The sequence below is a fragment of the Rattus rattus genome, chromosome 6 (genome assembly GCF_011064425.1).
Source record: "Rattus rattus isolate New Zealand chromosome 6, Rrattus_CSIRO_v1, whole genome shotgun sequence".
In the NCBI taxonomy this organism is placed as follows: domain Eukaryota; kingdom Metazoa; phylum Chordata; class Mammalia; order Rodentia; family Muridae; genus Rattus; species Rattus rattus.
Genome location: NC_046159.1, coordinates 137,779,557 through 137,795,968, shown reverse-complemented (window position 1 = coordinate 137,795,968; position 16,412 = coordinate 137,779,557).

The following is a 16,412-nucleotide window of genomic DNA, read 5'->3' as shown; positions in this document are numbered from 1 at the left end:
TCTGTTAAAAATAGTACTGAAATTACATTAATTTGAAAGCTTTTCCACATTTTAAAGATAGTATTTATCAATACTTTTCCTCATATATGTCTCATCATTCAGGAAGATAAATTTTATCCTCCTTTTCTTCTTCTGGTTTTAGTTCAGCAAGGCGATTCCTTTTCTGCATAAAGTGTACAGAAGACCCAGGCTAGCAAGCACACTGAGACCAGCAGGGCTCCTGTATTTTATTCCTGATGCGGAATTCCTTACCCAAGCATGGTGGTGTGGGCCTCTTGGGAAGGAATAGCAGGGGATTTTGAGTAAAAGGCCCCTCCTGGGTGACAGAGCAGGTCTAGGTTGCTCTGGATTTCATAGTGGGACCAGGTTTCAAAAGTAGTGCTTTTTAATAGCATGTTTAATTTTATTACTGTGCGTGGCGTGCTGTCTTGTCTTCAAGTAAGTCTGTGTACCATGTGACCGTGCGGATGAGGTGCCTGTAGCAGCCCAAAGAGGGTGTCAAATATCGTGGAATGCAGTTCTCTACAAACTTCTCTACAGTTGTGAGCCACCATGCAGGTGCGGGAAATCAGACCCAGGCCCTCTGCAAGAGCAGCCCGTGTTCTGAACTGCTGGGCCATCCCTCCAGACCCTTTCCTTATCAATGCTTTCTTATTTGTTCAATATTATTTAATAATTTATTGTTAAGAAACAGTTGTGGTCATTGACCCCCCCTTTTAAAAAAATCCCTTTTTAATTGTATGTTGTTTGGACTTAAGTTTCCTCTGACTTGATAATGTATATAGTTTGATAAAATATTACTTTAACTTTAATGTAGTTTCTGTTCCCAGGGCCCACCCCTCTCTCACTCTAGTGCATGGACTCGTTTACTTGTATCTCCCGTCCTTCCTCACAGGGAATTTCCTGAGCACTGCAGGCTGCTGCACATGCACTGCTACACAGAACAGGTAGAACCTTTATCCAGCCCATACTGTGTAGCAGAAGCTGCAGGGAGCTGGCATGGCCTACTTCATGACAGAGCAGTGGGGCTGAGGACAGCCACGGCGAGCCTATACCGCTCAGCCGGCATGATTGAAGCTGGACTTGTTAGACTGTTTATCCACCAGTGCCCTCTGCAAATGCTTTCTACCCATCAGCAGTGAGGACAGCTTCATGAGGTGGACTCAAGACTACACACTTTGATCTGATTATGTCTTAGTTAAGTGAGGGGTCTTAGACGGGTGTCTCAGTTAGGGTTCCATTGCTGTGAAGAGACACCATGACTAAGGCAACTCTTATAAAGGCCAGCATTTAATTGGAGCTGGCTTACAAATTCAGAGGTTCAGTCCATTATTGTCATGGTGGGAAGAGAAGCAGTGTACAGATACGGTGCTGAAAGAACATCTTTGTTTTCTCACATGAGGATTTTTTCCCTTTTTTTTTTTTAATTTTTTTTTAAATTTACATTTCAAGTATTATCCCCTTTCCTGGTTTCCAGTCTGTAAACTCCCTACCTAGTTCCCCCTCCCATTCCTCTATGAGGGTGTTCCCCAACCCATACACCCACCCCTTCCCGCCTCCCCACCCTGACATTCCCTTATACTGGGGGGTCCAGCCTTAGCAGGACCAAGGGCTTCTCCTCCCATTGGTGCCCAATAAAGCCATCAGTCAGTCCATGTATAGTCTTTGGGTAGTGGTTTAGTCCCTGGGAGCTCTGGTTGGTTGGTATGGTTGTTCTTATGGGGTTGCAAGCCCCTTAGGCTTTTTCAATCCTTGCTCTAATTCCTTCAACAGGGGTTCTGTTCTCAGTTCAGTGGTTTGCTGCTAGCATTCGCCTCTGTATTTGTCTAGCAGAGTCTCTCAGGAGACAGCTATATCAGGCCCTATCAGAATGCAGTTCTTGGCATCAGTATTATTGTCTGGCTTTGGTGGCCGTATGTACATGGACTTGATCCCCAGGTGGAACAGGCTCTGAATGGTCATTCCTTCAGTCTCTGCTCCAAACTTTGTCTCAATATCCCCTCCTATGAATATTTTTGTTCCCACTTCTAAAAAGGACTGAACTTCTACACTTTTGTTGTTGTTGTTCTTGAGCTTCATATGGTCTGTGGATTGTATTTTGGGTAATCCGAGCTTTGGGGCTAATATCCACTTATCAGTGAGTGCATACCATGTGTGGTTTTTTTGTGATTGGGTTACCTCACTCAGGATGATATTTTCTAGTTCCATCCATTTGCCTATGTATTTCATGAAGTCATTGTTTTTGATAGTGGAATAGTACTTTATTGTGTAGATTTACCACATTTTCTGTATCCATTCCTCTGTTGAGGGACATCTGTGTTCTTTCCAGCTTCTGGCTATTATAAATAAGGCTGCTATGAACATAGTGGAGCATGTGTACTTATTATACGTTGGAGCATCTTTTGGCTATATGCCCAGGAGTGGTATATCTGGGTCCTCAGGTAGTACTATGTCCAGTTTTCTAAGGAACCTCCAGACTGATTTCCAGAGTGGTTGTACCAGCTTATAATACCATCAATGGAGGAGTGTTCCTCTTTCTTCACATCCTCACCTGAGTTTTTGATCTTAGCCATTCTGACTGGTGTGAGGTGGAATCTTGGGGTTATTTTGATTTGCATTTCCCTGATGACTAAGGATGTTGAACATTTCTTTAGGTGCCTCTCAGCCACTCCATATTCCTGAGCTGAGAATTCTTTCTTTAGCTCTGTATCCCATTTTTGTTTCTTTGGTTTGTTTTTTAATTTTGTTTATTTTTATGTACACCATCACTCTCTTCAGACACACCAGAAGAGGATCCCATTACAGATGGTTGTGAGCCACCATGTGGTTGCTGGGATTTGAACTCAGGACCTCTGGAAGAGCAGTCAGTGCCCTTAATCGAGTGAGCCATCTCTCCAGCCCCATGTACCCCATTTTTAATAGGGTTATTTGATACTATGTAATCTAACTTCTTGAGTTCTTTCTATATATTGGACATTAGCCCTCTATCAGATGTAGGATTGGTAAAGATATTTTCCCAATCTGTTGGTTGCTGTTTTGTTCTAATAACGGTGTCCTTTGCCTTACAGAGGCTTTGCAATTTTATGAGGTCCCATTTGCCAATACTTGATCTTAGAGCATAAGCATTGGGAAATTTTCCCCAGTGCCCATGTGTTCAAGATTCTTCCCCACTTTTTCTTCTATTAGTTTGAGTGTATCTGGTTTTATGTGGAGATCCTTGATCACTTGAACTTGAGCTTTGTACAGAGCCATACAAATGGATCAATTTGCATTCTTCTACATGGTAACTTCCATTTGAACCAGTACCAGACCTGACTGTTTCTGTATTAAAACCATACAGTGTTTTCTGTTTGTTTGTTTTTGTTTTTTGGGTTTTTTTTTAATCACTATTGCTCTGTTATACAGTTTGAGGTCAGGGATGGTGATTCCCCCACAAATTCTTTTATTGTTGAGGATAGTTTTTGCTATCCCAGAATATTGTTATTCCAAATGAATTTGCAAATTGCTCTTTCTACCTCTACAGAGAATCGAGTTGGAATTTTGATGGGGATTGCATTGCATCTGTAGATTGCTTTTGGCAAGATGGCCATTTTTACTATATTAATCTTGCCAATGCATGAGCATGGGAGATCTTTCCATCTTCTGAGATCTTCAATTTCTTTCTTCAGAGACTTGAAGTTTATGTCATACAGATCTTTCACTTGCTTGGTTAAAGTCACACCGAGGTATTTTATATTATTTGGGACTATGTGAAGGGTGTCATTTCCCTAATTTCTTTCTCAGCCTGTTTATGCTTTCAGTAGAGGAAGTCTACTGATTTATTTGAGGTAATTTTATCCCCACCCACTTTGCTGATGTTTTTCAGGTTTAGTAGTTTTCTGGTGGAACTTTTTAGGTCACTTCAGTATACTATCATATCATCTGCAAATAGTGATATTTTGACTTCTTCCTTTCCAATTTGTATCCCTTTGTCCTCCTCTTGTTGTCTGATTGCTCTGGCTAGGACTTAAAGAACTATATTGAATACGTAGGGAGAGAGTAGGCAGCCTTGTCTAGTCCCTGATTTTAGTGGGATTGCTTCAAGTTTCTCTCCATTTAGTTTGATGTTGGTTACTGGTTTGCTATATATTGCTTTTACTATGTTTAGGTATGGGCCTTGAGTTCCTGATCTTTCCAAGACTTTTAACATGAAGGTGTGTTGAATTTTGTCAAATGCTTTCTCAGTATCTAATGAGATGATCATGTGGGTTTTTTTCCTTTGAGTTTGTCTATATAGTGTATTAGGTTGGTGGATTTCTGTATATTGAACCATCCCTGCATCCATGCATCCATGGAATGAAGCCTAATTGATGATAATGGAAGATCGTTTTGATTGTGTTCTTGGATTCAATCTGTGAGAATTTTATTGAGTATTTTTGCATCAATATTCATAATGGAAATTGGTCTGAAGTTCTCTTTCTTTGTTGGATCATTGTGTGATTTAGGTATAATCATGATTGTGGCTACATAGAAGTAATTGAGTAGTGTTTCTTCTGTTTCTATTTTGTGGAATAGTTTGAAGAATATTGGTATATCTTCTATGAAGGTCTGATAACATTCTACACTAAACCCATCTAGTCCTGGGCTTTTTTTGGTTGGGAGACTTTTAGTGACTGCTTCTATTTCTCTAGGAGTTATGGGATTATTTAGATGGTTTATCTGATCCCAATTTAACTTCGGTACCTGGTATCTGTCTAGAAAATTGTCCATTTCCTTCAGATTTTCCAGTTTTATTGAATATAGGCTTTTGTAGTAGGATCTGGTGATTTTTTTAATTTTCTCAGATTCTGTTGTTATGTCTCCCTTTTCATTTCTGATTTTGTTAATTTGGACACACTCTCTGTGACCTCTGGTTAGTGTGGCTAAGGGTTTATCTATCATGTTGATTTTCTCAAAGAAGCAGCTCCTGGTTTTGTTGATTCTTTGTATAGTTTTTTGTTGGTTTGTTTGTATAGTTTTTTGTTGGTTTGTTTGTTTGTACTTGGCTGATTTCAGCCCTGAGTTTGAGTATTCCCTGCCTTCTACTCCTCCTGCATGTATTTGCTTTTTTTTGTTCTAGAGCTTTTAGATGTGCTGTCAAGCTGCTGATGTGTGCTCTCTCCTGTTTCTTTTTGGAGGCACTCATAGCTATGAGTTTTCCTCTTAGCACTGCTTTCATTGTATCCCATAAGTTTGGTTATTTTGTGCTTTTATTTTCATTAAATTCTAAAAAGTCTCTAATTTCTTTATTTTTTCCTTGACCAAATTATCATTGAGTAGAATTATGTTCAACTTCCATGTGTATGTGGGCTCCCTGTCATTTTTTGTTTTGTTTTGTTGTTATTGAAGACCAGCCTTAGTCCATGGTGATCTGATGGGATGCATGGGATTATTTCAGTATTCTTGTATCTGTTGAAAACTGTTTTGTGACCGATTATATGGTCAGTTTTGGAGAAGGTACCATGAGGTGCTGTAAAGAAGGTATATTCTTTTGTTTTAGGATGAAGTGTTCTACAGAGATCTGTTAAATCCCTTTGGTTCATAACTTCTGTTAATTTCTCTGTGTCTCTGTTTAGTTTCTGTTTCCATGATCTCTCCTTTCATGAGAGTGGGGTGTTGAAGTTTCTCACTACTCTTGTATAAGGTGCCATGTGTGCTTTGAGCTTTAGTTCGGTTTCTTCTATCAATGTAGGTGCCCTTGTATTTAGAGCATAGATATTCAGGTTTGAGAGTTCATCTTGGTGGATTTTTCCTTTGATGAATTTGAAGTGTCTTCCTTAGCTTTTTTTATAACTCTTGGTTGAACGTTGATTTTATTCGATATTAGAATGGCTACTCCGGCTTATTTCTTTGGACCATTTGCTTGGAAAATTGTTTTCCAGCCTTTTACTCTGAGGTAGTGTCTGTCTTTGTCACTAAGGTGTGTTTCTTCTATGCAGTAAAATGCTGGGTCCTCTTTATGTATCCAGTCTGTTAGTCTAGGTCTTTTTACTGTGAAATTGAGTCCATTGATGTTAAGACTTATTAAGGAATAGTCATTGGTGTTTCCTGTTATTTTTGTTGTTAAAGATGGAATTATGTTTGTGTGGCTCTCTTATTTTTGGTTTATTGCAAGAAGATTACTTTCTTGCTTTTCCTGGGGTTATTTTCCCTCCTTGTGTTGGAATTTTCTATCTATTATCTTTTGTAAGGCTAGATTTGTGAAAAGATAATGTATAAATTTCGGTTTTGTCATGGAATATCTTGGTTTCTCCATCTATGTTGATTGAAAGTTTTGCTGGATATAGTAGCCTGGGCTGGCATTTTTGTTCCCTTAGGGTCTGTATGACATCTGTCTGCCCAGGCTCTCTGACTTTCACAGTCTCTGGTGAGAAGTCTGATGTAATTCTGACAGGTCTGCCTTTATATTTTATTTGACCTAAAAAGAAAACTCTTACTGCTTTTAATATTCTTCCTTTGTTTTTTGCATTTGGTGTTTTGACTATTATGTGACGGGAGGAATTTCTTTTCTCATCCAATCTATTTGGAGTTCTGTAGACTTCTTGTATGTTTACGGGCATCTCTTTCTTTAGGTTAGGGAAGCTTTCTTCTATAATTTTTTGAAGATATTTACTGGCCCTTTAAGTTGGGAATCTTTGCTTTTTTCCATACTGATTATTCTTAGGTTTGATCTCCTCATTGTGTCTGGGATTTCCTGTATGTTTTGGGTTAGGAGCTTTTTTGTTTTACATTTTCTTTGGTGATTGTGGCAATGTTTTCTATGGTATCTTCTGCCCATGAGATTCTTTCTTCTAAGTCTTATATTCTGTTGGTGATGCTTGTGTCTATGACTCCTGATCTCTTCCCTAGGTTTTTATTTCTAGGTTTCTCTCCCTTTGTGATTTCTTTATTGTTTCTGTTTATATTTTTAGATCCTGTGTTCAATTCCTTCACCTGTTTGGTTAGTATTTTCCGGTATTTCTTTAAGAGACTCATGTGTTTTCTCTTTAAGGCTTCTACCTATTTACCTGTGTTGTCCTGTATTTCTTTAAGGGAGTTATTTATGTCCTTCTTAAAGTCTACTATCAGCATCATGAGATGTGATTTTTAAATACAAATCTTGCTGTGATGGTTTGCATATGCTTGGTCCAGGGAGTGGCACTATTAGAAAGTGTAGCCTTGCTGGAGGCAGTATGTCACTGTAGGGCTGGGCTTGGAGACCCTCCTCCTAGCTGCCTGAGGATGCTCAGTCTGTTCCTGACTTCCTTCGGTTGAAGTTATAGAACTCACTCCTCTTGCACCATGCCTGCCTGGATGCTGCCATGCCCCTGCCTCGATGATAATGGACTGAACCTCTGAAGCTGTAAGCCAGCCTCAATTAAATGTCCTTTATAAAGCTTACATTGATCATGGTGTCTGTTCACAGCAATAAAACCCCAACTAAGACATGCTTTTCTGGTGTGTTGGGATATCCAGTATTTGCTTTGATGGGAGAACTGGGCTCTGATGATGCCAAGTAGTCTTGGTTTCTGTTGCTTAGGTTCCTGCACTTGCCTCTCACCATCAGGTTGTCTCTGGTGTTAGCTTGTCTTGCTGTCTCTGACAGTGACTTGACCCTCCTGTAAGCCTGTGTGTCAGCACTCCTGGAGACTGGCTTTCTCTTATCAGGATCTGGGTACAGAGAGCTGTGTCATGGGTTAAGTCCCGGGCACAGGCAGAAATTGAAAGATTCTGTCCCAGACTTCTCCTTGGTTCAGGGCTCCTCTTGGGCCAGGAATATGAGCAAAAGTGGTGGTCTCGGGGTTGGGGATTTAGCTCAGCGGTAGAGCGCTTGCCTAGCAAGCGCAAGGCCCTGGGTTCGATCCCCAGCTCCGAAAAAAAGAAAAGAAAAAAAAAAGTGGTGGTCTCCCCATGTGCTCTCAATATTGTATGCATTTCTGATAGTCCATTTGTCTCCCCCACAGGATCTGGGTACAGAGAGCTGTAGAACCAGGTCAGCTCAGGGCACAGGAGGAAACCAGAAGGATCCTGTCCTAGACTGCTCCTCGGTTCCTACGTCCTAAGGCTCTTTAGACGGGTTTCTCTTGGACCAGGGATGTGAGCAGAAGTGGTGGTTTTTCCTGTGCTCTCAGGATTGTCCGCACTTCTGAGAGTCCAGCCCTCTCCCCGACAGGATCTGGCTACAGAGAGCGTTTTACTCTTCATTGGAAGGCAGCTAGGGGGCGGGGTGTCTCTTCTGCACTGGGTGGAACTTGAGTACTGGAGACTCAAAAACCACTGCCATGGTGACACATTTCTTCCAACAAGGCCACACCTCCTAATAGTGCCATTTTCTGGGCCACACATATTCAAACCACCACATTCTACTCCCTGGCCATAGGCTTGTTCAAACACATGAGTCATACCTAATCATAGCATAGTGCAAAATGCATTTAGTCCAACTTCCAAAGTCTAATAGTTTATCACAGTCTTAGCAGTGTTTAAAAATGCAAAGTCTCTTCTGACTTTCATGCAGTTCCTTAACCGTAGTCCCCTATAAAATAAAAAAGCAGATCACATACTTCCAACATCATACAATATATACATTACCTTTCCCATCATCGTGAGGAAATACTGAACCAAAGCAAGACCAAAAACCAGCTGGGCAAACTCCAAACTCTATATCTCTATGTCTAATGTCCAACTCCTTTCAGCTTTGATGACTGCAACACAGTTCTTTCTCCTGGGCTGGTTCTACTCCCTCTTAGCAGCTTTTCTCTGCAGGTAGCCCACAGCTCTAACATCTCTAACATCTTGGAGTCTCCAAGGCAACTCAGCATTATAGCTTCTTGTTCCAATGTGTGAGATCTACACATCTTCTGGGTTCCTCCAAATGACTTGGGTCACTTCTAGCTCTGCCCTCTAGAGCACTCTAGTCTCTGATTGACTCCACCCTACTGCTAGTGGTGTTCATGGTGGGCATCCCATGGTAGTGGCATCTCCAATACTCTAGGGTCTTCTGTTGCAACTAGGCTTCACCAATGGGATTCCCTTCACGGTGCCAAGTCTCAACTTCTTTGTATGACCCTTTCAGTCCTGGGCCATCAATTGAAACTGAGGATGAACCTTCACCAGTGGCCTTTCCTGGCCTCTCAGAGTGCCATGCCTCAACTGCTCTCCACGTCGGTGACTCTTATACAACACCAAGTTCAACTACCAGCAGGTGGCACAACCTTGGCCACCTCTGGAACACAGCATCTTTGTGCTCTTAGATAACACTTTTTCAGAAGATTTCACCACAGTGATGCCTGTCTCTTCTTAATCACCACTAATTTCTTAGTTTCAGCTAACTAGCAGTAATTGTTTAGTAACCCCCTTTATTCATGACTAAAGCCAAAGCCACATGGCCACAGCTGCCAAGTTCTGCTGCTTCTTCAGGCTGGAGCCTCCCTTGTTCCACTACACCTTTCACTGCCTAGGATTGGCTGTCCCAGTACCTGCTCTGTAAACTGACCTTGAACTCAGATATCTATATGTGTCTGTCTCCTAAATGCTGGGATTAAAGATGTATATCACCACACTCGAGCGTAAGCCTGTCTTTACCTTTTCACAAGGTCTTTATAAGTTCTGGATTGTAGTTCATTCCAGAGGTACTCGAGTTGAAAACCAAGAATAGCCATCATAACCCATCGCTTGTCATTTCGATACCTAATAATATCTCCTTATGTCGAAATGAAAACAATAAGCAGGCCATTATAATGCCTAATATGATATAACTCTCCCCTGTTCAACTGCAAATGCATAAACAGTAAGCTTAACTGGGAGGAATCTTACCTTGAGGTCACCAGTCCCTTAGTTCCATTTAATATCCCTAACACAGGATTTAGCTCCATTACATTTCCTGGTGCCCCTTTAATACTTGAGCCATATATTTTATACTTTTCCTTTCTAAGCATTCTATGCTTGATCAAAATGCCCTTCATAAGAGTGAACCATAGGACAGTCTAAATTTGGTTGATTTGAGACTCCCTTTGTCAATGCAATTAATCTGAATTTCGTCACCTTAGCCTCAAGCAGACTCCCTAGAAAAGAACAAAAAGCAGCCATATTCTTCACTGAAATATAAGAATGATCTCCATGCAACATGGAACTAAATCTCCTTTCCCCTGAAACCTCTGAAGCCAGGCCCCCACAGTTGAAATCACACTCAGGGCCAATGTCTTTCATCATTCCTACTGGGCTAGCCTATTAAGCCTTACTTAGAGCATTCCATTGCTTTCCAAACCCCAAGACCCCAAATCTACTTTCCTCCAAACAAAACCATGCTCAGTCCTATCACAACAATGCCCCAATCCTTGGGGCCAAATTCTGTCTTAGGGTTTCATCCATGTGAAGGGACAACATGAACAATTACGGCAAACATTTGATTGGGGCTGGCTTACAGTTTCAGTGTTTCAATCCATTATCATGGTGGGAAGAATGCAGATAGGCATGACTAGAGGAGCTGAAAGTTCAACATCTTGACCCAAAGGCAGCCAGATGGACTCTCCTCTGTAAGCAGCCAGGAGGTGGTCTCTTCCGCACTGGGTGGAACTTGAGCACTGGAGCCTTAAAGGCCAACCCCACAATGACATACTTCCTCCAAGGCCACAACTACTCAAAAGACCACTCATCCTAATAGTGCCATTCACTGGGCCAAGTAAATTAAAGCTACCGCAGGGTTTGAAGATGAATAGGAATAGGTTTGTGAGTGATGCCTAAGCTACTACTAAAGAAATTCATGGTTTAGTGTGTAATTATTAAAATGTTATTGAGGGTTAGGGATTTAGCTCAGTGGTAGAGCGCTTGCCTAGCAAGCACAAGGCCCTGGGTTCGGTCCCCAGCTCCGGAAAAAAAAAGACAAAAAATAAAATGTTATTGAAGCTGTAGCCTATTTACTTCTTTTAAACTGTTGGTTATTTTACTAAACAAAAGGAGAAAACCTAGACTTATAAAGACAATTTAGTATGTATGTCCATATGTGTAGTTGTGCAACAATGAGGCCTTAGGCTAGATTCCCCTGAGCTGCAGTTGGCAGACATTGCAAGATACCAGTCTTGTTTACATGAGTGCTGGAATCTGAACTTTGATCTTCATGATTGAGTAGCAACACTTTTTGGTTCTGAGCCAAACATTTAATGGCTGAGCTATCTCCACAGTCCCAGATTCATGTTCTTCTTTATTAAAAAAAAAAATTAAAGAAGTGCACATTCAAGATACTGGGTTTACCTCCAGCATTGTTGTTAATTTACATGGAAGTGCATATTTTAACATTTTCTGAGATAAGGTTTGTTTTTTCCCCAAGGGTATTCATCTGTTCTTTCAAAATATATTTTCAAATTAGCTGCATTTAGAATATAATTACTAATGCAATAATATATTAGGAAAGGCAGGTTATGAGAAAAAAATAAGATAGCTCAGATCCCTAAGAGACAGTTCAAAGAGACAGGCATGAGAGTTCCATGCCTTTCTTATGGTATTATTAGGTTTTCCAGAGTTTCTATAGTTACTGACTCAATGTGCAGAAAGAGTTGTTTTGCATATAGAAACAGCTGAACTTACTCAGGATGATTCCAGATTGATTTCACCATGTATTCAACTACAACAAGTGATAAGAAATAGAAATCGTGTATTGGATATAACACATACCAGATCCTGAATGGGGCTTCCAGTCCCTCTAGCACAAGTAATGATGAAACTGATCGACTACTGATAGGAATTGTGCTAGAGGCTTCCAAATTTCGTTAAAAAAAAAAAAAACCCACCATGTTAAGAGCAAAGGTTTAAAGAAAGAATCGTCTATCACTTAGCAACAGTCTAACAAAGTTCTAAGGAAATATTATATCTGTTCTTTATATAACCAAACTTCATTACCTGCAGTGAGTAACCCTAAAGATACCCAAAGAAATTAAAATAGACAAACAGATGTGTTTCATTTCGCAGAATTTGATAAACTACAATATGTGCACCATGCTATAGACATATTCAGGATTTCAGTGGGCACCAGCTTTATCTTCTGAAAAGGCTCATTCCGCAATTATGCATTTATTAGAAGTTATGGCCACTATGGGGATACCTGTTTGAATAAAACTAACAATGCTCCAGCACATCTCCCGTAAAATGATGTGATTTTTACACGCATATGTATAAGCATTTATTTATATATTTATATAAAAATATGTATTGTATTAAATTATTTTATTTACATTCCAGGTATTGCTCCCCATCCCAGTCCCCTCCTCGAGTTCTTCACCCCATCCCCCCTCCTTTGCTTTTGACAGGGTACTCTCCCATCCACTCACCTACACCTCACCCCAGCCAACATCCTCTGTCCCTGGGGCATCAAGTCTCTACAGGATTAGACACATCCTCTTCCACTGAGGCCAGACAAAGCAGTTCTCTGCTACATATGTACTGGGGGGCATGAACCAGCCCATGAATGCTCTTTGGTTAATGGCTCAGTTTCAGGGAGCTCTGAGGTGTCTGGGTTAGTTGATACTATTATTCTTCCTATGAGATTACTATTCCCTTCGACTCCTTCAATCCTTCCCTTAACTCTTCCATAGGGTTCATCAATCTCAGTCCAATGGTTGGCTATAAGTATCTGCCTCTGTCTCAGTCAGCTGCTAGTAGACCCTCTCAGAGGACAACCACGCTAAACCCCTGTCTGCAAGCACAACGTGGCATCAATAATTGTCTCAGGATTTGGTGCCTGCGCAAAAGATGGATCCCAAGTTGGCCCAGTCACTAGATGGTCTGTTCTTCAGTCTCTGGCCCATTTTACTCCCTGTATTTCCTTCAGACAGGAACAATTCTGGGTTAAAAATTTTGAAGATGGGTGGGTGGCCCCATGCCTCAACTGAGATAGGCCCTGTGTATCTACAAGTTCCTTGTCCCCACTATTGGGCATTTCAGCTAAGGTCGTCGCAGTTGAGTCCTGGGAGCCTCTCACATTCCAGGGCTCTGGAACTTTCTAGAGGTTCTCCCTGCCCCACCCCACACTGCTGCATATTTCCATTCATTCTCCTGGTCCTCTGGGCTTCTCTCCTGTCTCCCCAACCCCCATACCTGATCCTGCCTCCTGTTTCCCCTCCCTCTCCCCCTGTTTCCCATACCGGTCCCTCCCGCTCTCTGCTTCCCATGATTATTTTGTTCCCTCTTCTAAGTGGGATTGAAGTATCCACACTTGGGCCTTCCTTCTTGTTAAGCTTCATATGGTCTGTGAGTTGTATCATGGGTATTCTGTACTTTTTGGCTAATATCCACATATCAGTTGAGTATGTACCATGCAAGTCCTTTTGGGTCTGGGTTACCTTGCTCAGGATGATATTTTCTAGTTCCATCCATTTGCCTACAAAACTCAAGATGTCCTTGTTTCTATTATCTGAACACGATTCCATTGTGTAAATGAACCACATTTTCTGTATCCATTCTTCAGTTGAGGGACATCTGGGTTGTTTCTAGGTTCTGGCTATTACAAATAAGGCTGCTCTGAAAACAGTGGAGCACGTGTCATTGTGGTATGGTGGGGCATCTTTTGGGTATATTCCCAGGAGTGGTATAATATATAAATATAAATTATTTGTGTGTATTACATATTACATGCATATAAACTTATATTTTTACATATATGAAATACATTACAGGTATACCACGCACTCCTACAGGACAAGCAATTGTGGGGTGACCCAATCATACTTTAGAATAGATGTTAGAAAACAGAAAGAGGTAACAAGGACTACCCAGAGATAGATAGTGCTTTATTAACTTTGATTGTTTTAAATACTAGCAAACAAAACACTGTAGCTACTGAGAGACATTGGGTTATGGGGAAAAAACCTGCTGAACTAAACTATCCGGTTTATTTTAAAGATGACCTAACCTCAAAATGAAAGACAGAAAATGTGTTGAGCCGAAGGAGAGGTTATGTCTATGTTTCCACAGGAAAGAAAACTATGGATTCCTTCCAAATTGACAAAAATCAGATATGGCAGGATCAATGTCCTTAAGATCTCAGCTACAGACAAGAAGGAAATCAGGAAGACCAAGACAGTTAATGTACATGCTGATTCCTCTTCATGGGAACAGCTCTAAGACTGACTGGGACTTAAATATCCATATGTAGTCAATAAATCGTGGCTACAAAGTCCCCAGGAGTGATTGTATCATTCTTTTAATGGCATACATAAAAATTCATATCGCACAAGAGAATTGGTTACAATTCATGCTAGCTTAAGAAAGACAGCCTTCAAACCTGCTCAAACAAAGAGCAAGGAATCCCCCATTAACTGATCTGTGCAACTTGCATATTCCATACATATGCCAATGCAAACCTGTATATCATTTTTGAGAGCTTGTACATTTGCAGAAAATAAAAACCAAAAAGACAGCCCTGACGAGAATTGCCTTGGGGATACGGAGACACCCAAATCACCAGGGAACAATTTCAAGAACATTGTCATCCCATTCCCTTAAGATGAGATAAATGGTTTGGACATTTTATGACTTATGGGTGTTTGTTGTTATTTAGGTGGATGTTTATAAGTTGTTAATGATCCTGATTATAAAAAAACAAAACAAGGTATAGGAGCCTAGACTCAGGAATTGGTCTTTCACTTTTTTTTTAATCTCTACCCTTCTTTATTAGGGTTGGAAAGAAAAGGGAAGAATGTATAAATATCATATAGGGATAATAGGGTAAAAGGCTAGATTATTGAATATACTCTTCAACTTAGAGCTATTGCTGTTCTCAAAGAAGGTTATTTTGTTTACATGGACTACTGAATAGTGATACAGGTTTAAGGCTTTCATTGATAAAAATCTTTGTATATTGATACAAAATTTAAGGTTACTTTTGTTACAACATGCTGTGTCTACATGTTTTCAACTCTCATGTAAAGTATTGGGCCTTTATAATTTGTTTAAGAATGAATTTTTAGTTCCAGTCCTTTTAAAGCTGCTATTATAATCTGTGTAGGAGATTAAGAAATACAAGTTAATAGTCAAACTCATAGCCATGTCAGATACTTGTCTAGATTATCACAGAAATATATGCTGTGGGTCAAACAGATAATAAATAGCTAGAGATAAGTAACATTTGCTTGTTCAGATATGCTATAAATAGATAGATGGTCTTCACAAACCTCAGAGACTGGCGGAATACAGTGTTAAAGATGTTTTTTGTAGTGGTGAATTATTAATCTGCACTGAGCTTTGGGCACTCGTGTGTGCTCTGTACCACCTAAGAGTTCAGGATTCATTAATGAAAGACACACATACACAGAGATATTCTTAATATGCCTTACTAGCTCAAGGGCTGAGCTACTCCTGAACCTCCCCTCAGCTAGAACACACACCCCCATCGATATTCCTTAGTTAGCACTTTCTAAATCTATATTTTATCTTTGCCGCCCCAGACCCAGTCAGGGGAGTGACCCCTATGGCCACTTACCCTGATTCGTACATGTTGGTGGGATCTTAAGTCTGATCTTTGTGCTCTCTTATCTTGGCAATTCTGTCTGTTCTTCTTCTGTTTCAGTCCCTTGCCTGCACAATCTAAAAGTCCTGTGTCTGTCTCCCTGCCCAGCTACTGGCTGTATGCAATTCTTTATTACCAATTAAAGCCAGCTGGGAGCAGGGACTCTCATTGTCTGGAAGTGTGGCTTTTGGGAACCAAATTAACACAAAGCATTAGAACCAATCCCCAACATCTCAGCCCCCTTGTCCATTAAAAAGGCTCCTTTTTCAGATATAAATTGAACACAACCAAAAAAATTATGTGAATTATAGAGTATGATATATAATTGATATGCAGTCCATCATATTTGTCAATTAGATAAAGTACTCTACCATCTATCCTAACTTAAAGAGTTCACAATTCTATGATTGAATTAGATTCTGATTTTAACTTTTATTACCATGTGGAAACCATCCTTTTAAATCAGCATCATTTTCCTTAATGTTAAACAACTTAAGTTTGATTATGAGACTGTAACTAGTTTTCAACCCTGTCAGAAATAGAGAATGAATTAACTAGTACCTGAATATATAGCACTACAAAACATAGTTTCCAAAACTTAAACAAATTGTAGAGATATCTGACTCCTTGGACAGTCAGTCCACTATTCCTCAAAGTGTCAAAGTATCTACCTTCAGCCTTCTGGCCCAGAACCATCTGACAGACCTTGAATAAGGCAGGAACTATGCAGGACTAGCTTATTCTGTCTTGGCATACCTAAGTTATCGACTACCTTGCATTGTGTGTCCTTTGCTGGACAGTATTTTTTTTGTCTATAGATGAATTAGAGCGATTTTTTCCATCGGCTATCTTGCCATAACTGGAGCAAATCAATGTGGAGGTTTTGATGTTCAATTTCTTCTTTCAACCATGAAGGGGA